We start from the raw sequence: 7,430 nt of genomic DNA on the forward strand, positions 1-7,430 counted from the left end.
GCCCCGGCTTTTATATTTTGCCCCGGCCCGGGTTTGCCTACCCATTTTACCAAGACTCCAGCGTTTTAATTCTAATTACACAATTTTATGTTTCTTTCTGTGATTTAATGAATTTACTTTTGGTACACCAAGAAATTAATCAATTGAATTCATTTAACCGTCAAAATATATTTACATCAATAAAATACATGTATCATTAATCAGCGTAATTATATTAGGCCGTGATCCGGTTTGAAGTCGCGAGAAGAGTCAGTTCACGTTCTTCGAGAAATACTGATGTACTCCTACCCATCAGATTTGGTGATTGGGTCTTATGTGTTATGCGTAAATATCACTCAAATCAACCAATGCAATTTAATAGAGGGAAAGAAAGTGAATGTAAATATTGCTATACTGTATATTGTATTAATTAGAATTAAATCATACTGAAATATTATATAAGTCCTTAATGTTTTCTATCTTTACTAAAAAATGAATTCCAAGCAACCCCCCCCCCCAAACAAAACCAAAACAATTAAAAAAACCCCAAACAAATCAGGCACGTACGTAGCATCGTTTTTGAAAGTGGGGGGCCAGACTCATCCAAAAAATCCTGACATTCAAAAAAAGGGGGGGGGGATTTTAAGTTTCCCAAAATCTTCAAAATCCTAATCCGGGGGGGGGGGGGATGGCGTACTGTATAACTTCAATTTCACTCCTCATTTCCTTATTTACATATCAATTTTTTTACCTACTCCCAAAAAAAGTGGGGGGGGGGGGGGCAACTCCATGATAATTCCATTTTTTATATGTAAATTTTAAAAAATTTGTTGCTGCGAGAAAAAGTGGGGGGGGGGGGGGGTGGGGGGGGGCAGGCCCCCCTGCCCCCCCCCCCCCCCCCTGATGCTACGTGCCTGCAAATAGACCATTATTTTTTTCCGTTTTGGTAATATACCAACGTACGAACGTTATAGGTCGACTCGTTTATAGTAAGACTTAACTTCAACCCAAAACGCCGCTCGCTAGCATGGCAGATTCCGATTCAGACAAAACGGTTAGCGTCTCCGATGCAGACAGTGAAGTAGTATATGATGAAGCAAACAAAAAACGACGGTTATCAGACTCTTCTGTATCCCCTGATCGTAAACGATTTTGTTCTGTCAGTGAGAGTACGCCTGGGAGCTCTGACCAAGATGAAGATGGAACTCCTCCAAAGTCCTCCGGAACTGACATAATTTCAACAGAATCTGAGGATTCGCAGTCAATTCACGGAAAGTGCTTAACCAAACTTGCTTCACTTGACCTTCCACTAAGACTGAGTAAATGGGAAAGGAAGCACATCGAAAACCTTAATATATCAATTGTGCATGTTCCTGATACGAAACCTCTTGATCTTATTCAATGCGGGGAAACTGAGAACAACGAGGAGACTGAAAAAATCAACGAGTTAAAGAAGTACGTCCAAAAGAGCCCTATAATGGCTCATTTAAGATCCCTTGACCATTTGTACACGTCCTTTTCAGAGCTGTCATCAGAAAGCTTATGGGAGATGGCACCAAATGATGATGAAAAAATATCAATGATCCCAACATGGGTACCAAAAAAAAACATATGATATGGTTTTACAGGTAAATCTCAAACATAGTTTACCCACTCAGAGTTCTTGAAATCATGTCCGCAGCCATCGCCCACGATGAAACTCACATTATAACTTTATCATGTTAAAACACATAAAATATATTAATTTAGTTGTGGGCGACGGCTGCTGACACATTTTCCTCTTTAAAAAGCTATGAGAAAATGTGCTATTTTTCACCATTTTTGACTAAATCTTAGAAATATGCCAAAATGTTGAGGTCATTATTATTTTTTGAAACAAGATAGAAGCGTATAACTTGGCATTTCATATACACACATGTTCAAGATAGTATATGTGTATTTTCATGAGATTTAAACAACTTCTGAATTTTAGGGCAAATATTAAAAGTAACTGTATCTTCTTCTTTCTATCAGTCCCAAAATTTTCAATAGAAAGATGAAAAAACTATATTTGAATTTCATTATCAATTTATTTCATTCTTAACTTACAAGCCTACATGAGAGGACACTCGTCATCTATGATTTATGGTTCACGCTATGTTTTACACAAGTTCTCCAAGTGATTTCTGATAATATCTAGGTTGGAAAAAGATTGAAAGTCTTATTTCTGTTGTCCTTCCTTGTTTTGCAGATTTTTCCATTTTTTTAATCTGTGAAGAATAATATACAATCTACCATCATGTTCTTTTATCTCAGTCCCTCATATATTTATGTTTTTAATTAGGAAAATTCAACATTGCCTCATTTGACATGAGCCCTGTGGGGATATTTAAATCTCTTTAAGATATTGCTCTTGTTAAAATAATTATTGCTAAAAATAATGTAAGACTATTATGTAAAAATCATCCTTTCCCATGGTTTTCTTTGTAGATTTCATTGTCAGGCACAGGATTTTAGTAACCAGCTTTATCTTATACTTAAGAAAAGAGAACATGGATGTAGCATACATGAAAGTCATGTGCAAGCATTGTTTGAGGCATTTGCTTGTATGTTTGGATTAAAAAGTGGACTCAGGTAAGTATTTGATTGGTGTTTTCTTTGAGTACACTCATGCGTGTTATTGGCATTGTGGAAAAAAAGACAGTTTAGTTAGTAGTAAGAAAAACAACTTGAATGATTTGATTTGTCATTAATTTATTCATCTGGATATACATACTGATTACTTCCTTCCGGAATCTGATATTGTGTTTTAATATACCGTATTTTTCGGAAATTATTTCGATACTTTTTTATCCTGACACGTGGACCTCGCCCTATTCATCGCTTCGCCCAATTTATGTTTTTTTTTTATTGGTTGGAAAATTTGATATGAAATTTTGCAAAAATTTATGCAACCCTCCAATAAAATCATGAATGTTTACTATAATACTGCTTGAATTTCTGTGTAAAAATCGTATGGATTTTAATCAATATACTGTAGTAATTTATCATTTAAACAAATTTAAATGTAAATAGATTTATTTCTTCTTACATTTCTTACTTAGATCACTGACTGAATCATCTTTCGATCATTATTATATGCTGTCATGCATTTTGATCGTGTGCTTACGATAAACAGGAAATCGATTTCGCACGGTAAAAGTAAATGAGAACCGTACAAAGGGTAATTACGGCATTCTATATTTAGAGGTCGCGTCATCAAGCTAACACTGTCGATGTGAGGATCATGTGATCTGGTGTACACATTGTAATTACGGGGGAAAAATGTCGGGTAGAAATAAAAAAAAAACAATTTGTTTTCATAATAGAATACATGAACAAGTTTTTTTTCTGTATATTCAACATGAAACTTTCGATGAAATTTTAGCCAGGTGTCTCTGAAATCAGTCTGGGTAGCGCTTACTTTGTTTATACACAGTTGAACTCTCAGCATGTGCTACTCATGCCCGCAGGCTTCAATAAGAGCAGAGGTTGACTCGTGTGTATATACACTGTATAAAGTCACAGAGAGACACAGGGTGGCATGTGCTACCGTAGTCATGCCACCAGGCTAGGTTACTATCCCCCGGTTAACACCAGTTTGTACACATGGCAGGGAAGTAATAAAAAACGATCTTAAATTAAAACCGGCCGTACTGAATTAATTGGTTTGAAAATTTTGATGCAATTTCAGACATTTTCTTACGATGTTTTCAAGAAATACATTTTATTTCCCTTTTGTTTAAAACAGTGAAATAAGATTAAAGGTTACTTTATGATAACGTTATTGGTTTAAACCATTTATTCATTAGAACTAACAGTAATTTTTCGACATATTCTTCAAAGTCGACCTATTTATACTTTTTTAAATTTTTTGGCTAAAAACGTCCTCCTTCGCCCAATAAACTGTATTGACCTAATTTTCGAAAAATACGGTACCTACCTTTTATATTTGTTTGTTTTGTGTTTTATTTGAATTAGGTCGATATCGAAAAATGTTTCTAAAACAAATGTGTCATTGCAAAACATAATTGTATTATTACTTTTTATGCTCACCTAATTCAAGGCTTACATTATTTTTACATTTCGCGTGATAAGATACATGTAGAACAACATGAACCTACTACGAATCACTTGTCCACTCGCGCGGGATCTCCTTGGCCATGTGCGAGGGATAATCATCATTTAAAGGTTTAATTTTTGTGTTTTTTGTTGATTTAAAACATTATTTGTACAATTTTTAAAACATTTTAGACTTACAAACCAACCATTAATTTATGTCTGACGAGTGTTTCCGATTCGGAGTAATATCGCTTTTATTAATTTTCAGAACGACTTTTTAATTTACTCTCCAATGTTTAATTTAATAAATACTACAAGATGAACAAACTTTTATAACATAATATTAAAACAGTTCTTGTATTTATGCCTTTATAAACTTGAACACAATTTATATACATGTAAGTGTGCGTGTGTGAATCTTGTGTATTAGATAACTGCTTACTGCTTGGTAGAAGCCTTGGCTTATCTGCTCGGCCATGGATGAAGGATAGATTACGTAAAGGTACAACTCACACACACACAAAGCTCAGTACCCAGAAAGATTTGAAAAGTTTGCAGTATAATGACTAAAATTTATGAAATAGTAGTTCTTTTTTTTTTACTTAAAACCCACAATTGATCTAAGTCTGATATTGCGTTAGATTGAGAATGGCATTGCTTTTATAAATGAACTGAACGATTTCATAATTGACACCCTATTGTTTAATCCAACTGAAGAAGAATTCATGTGTAATCAAAACTACAACAATTCTTGAGTTTGCAGCTAAATAAACTCATATAAATATGAGAGATGCAACTTTAATGTATTAGATAACGGCTGACTGCTAGGTAGTCCAGCTGCGACCATGGTGACCAGTTTTCTTGGCTGCGGGCGAGGGATAGCTTACGTAATGGTAAACACACATCTCTGATTCAAGGAAGAGTTTAAATGTATGCAGTATGATAACTTAAATGTAATAGGCCAGACTAAATTAATATTTAGATTCTCATCCTGATTTGCAAAAAATATGGGGCAGGTGGGCAGATTTTATTTATTATTTTTTATTCTTTTAAAAACACCTTTTTCATTGTTTATGTTCTAGAAATAACAACTGCTCTATTCTCTTAAATTGTTAATGCTAATGTGAGTACACAAACCCACTTGTAATCTTTTAATTCCATATTATTTTGACTTAACTGTTTATGCATGAAGACATTAAATTTTGTATCCTTATGATTACCGTATTCCTTGGAAGACGGTATAAATAGTTGAAATAATTTACAGTCCACGGGTTGTGCACTTCCTCCGGCACGTCTTTTAACCCCAAGGAACCCCAAGGAAACCTCAAGGATACCCCAAGGATACCCCAATGACAGAAATGAATAACTATTGATACCCAAGGGGGTCTCATTAGAGTGCAAGGGTCACCCCTTACCCTTGGTACCCCAATTATACCCCAAGGAACCCCAAAGATAACCTAATAATACAGATTTATAACTCCCGATACACCACAGAACCCCAAGGAACCTCAAGGATACCCTAATAATACAAATTTTAAACTCTTGGTACCCCTGGGGACTCACTGGTATTCCAGACACACCTCTAAGAACCCCAGGGAACCCCAGGGATATCCCAAGGAACTCCAAGAATACCCTAATAATACAGAATCATAACTCTTGATACTCCACAGAACCCCAAGGATACCCTAATAATACAAATTTAAAACTCTTGATAACCCTGGGGACTCATTGGTATTCCAGATACACCTCTAAGAATCCCAGGGAACCCCAGGGATATCCCAAGGAACTCCAAGAATATCCTAATAATACAGAATCATTACTCTTGATACACCACAGAACCCCAAGGATACCTCAAGGAACTTAAAGGATAACTTAATAATACAAATTTAAATTCTTGATACCCGTAGGGTCTCATTGGTATCTCAGACAAAACCCACGGATACCCCAAGGAACTCTAGGGATACTCTTATACATGTATTGGTTATATAAATTTTATAACTCTTGATATCCTATGGAACTCCAAGGATACACTATATCTCTTGATACTTTTTGGGTCTCTTTGATATCCTAGACAAATCACAAGGTATCCCAGGGAACCCCATGGGTACCCCAAAAAACCTAAAGGATACCCTAATAGTACTCTAATAGTAATAATACAGATACCCCATTGTTATCCCTGACACACCCTATGGATACCTCAAGGAACTCCAAGGATACCCAGTAATATAACTTTTGATACCCAAATGAACCCCAAGGATACCCTAATAACACAATTTTATATCTCTGGATACAGCCTCGGGGCTTTTTGATATCCCAGACACCATTAGGTATCCCACAGAACCCCATGGATACCCCAAGGAACTTAAAGGATACCCTTATAATACAGATTCATAAAACTTGATACCCCATAGAACCCAATGGAACCCCAAGGATATAGCCTAATAATTCAAATTAAAAATTCTTGATACCACTGGGGACTCATTGGTATCCCAGACACGCCTCTAAAAACCTCTATAAACCCTAGGGAACCCCACAGAAATCCCAAGGAACTCCAAAAGATACCCTAATCATACAGATTTATAACTCTTGATACACCATACAACCCCAAGGATACCCTAATACTGTAGATTCCTTATTTTACGCGAGTACTTAATTCCGCGATTCAACGATTTGCCATCAAATCGCGAGAACATAAAATTGCGAATGGCGAAATTTCATCATAGTTTCATGTAGTTCACATGTCTCCTAAAATTAAAAGCGAGATTTTAGAATTCGCGAGACGGGCTTCTCGCGATTTTACGCGGATATTAATTCCTCGCGTTTAATTAGGAATTTACAGTATGTAATACTTTAAAACACATTTGGTCTAGCCGAAAAATTTTTGTCTATAAATTTGTTTCGGACTTGTGATATTGCATCACATTCTAAAGTATAATGAAATTCATCGGCTATACGTTTTTTGTACAGAGAGGACAAAATCTTTCATTTAATGGGATACCTTCCCATCTTCCCACTTCAATTTGTAGATGGTGATTTGAAGTACGAAAGAACTATATATGATATAAGTTAAATTTGGCCCCCATTATTCGCAACTTTTTTAAGTGTTTCAGGTACAATAAAATGTTATGTTATATATATTTTAGAAGAGTTGATGTAAAATTTATTTTTCACCTATTTATTTGATTTTTTTGCACTCACTGGCAGAAAATGACGTCAGAAGTGACGCTATTTCTATATTTCAATCAAAATCGGTCAAAAATTTACATTTTTCTTATCTTTTTATGAATGGGAAATATAGAGGGCATGCTTGAACAGGGAAAAAATTGTTGTCACTTATTAGCCTTGGCTAGATACATCTCTGATTAAAATAT

General features: G+C 35.3%; 1 pseudogene; it reads left to right on the plus strand.

Moving 5' to 3' along the window:
- The first annotated feature begins 877 nt into the window (after positions 1-877).
- The window catches only part of LOC128172904 (uncharacterized), a 25,934-nt pseudogene continuing 19,381 nt past the window's right edge, over positions 878-7,430 (plus strand).

This window comes from Crassostrea angulata, chromosome 2 (genome assembly GCF_025612915.1).
Source record: "Crassostrea angulata isolate pt1a10 chromosome 2, ASM2561291v2, whole genome shotgun sequence".
NCBI classification, from domain to species: domain Eukaryota; kingdom Metazoa; phylum Mollusca; class Bivalvia; order Ostreida; family Ostreidae; genus Magallana; species Magallana angulata.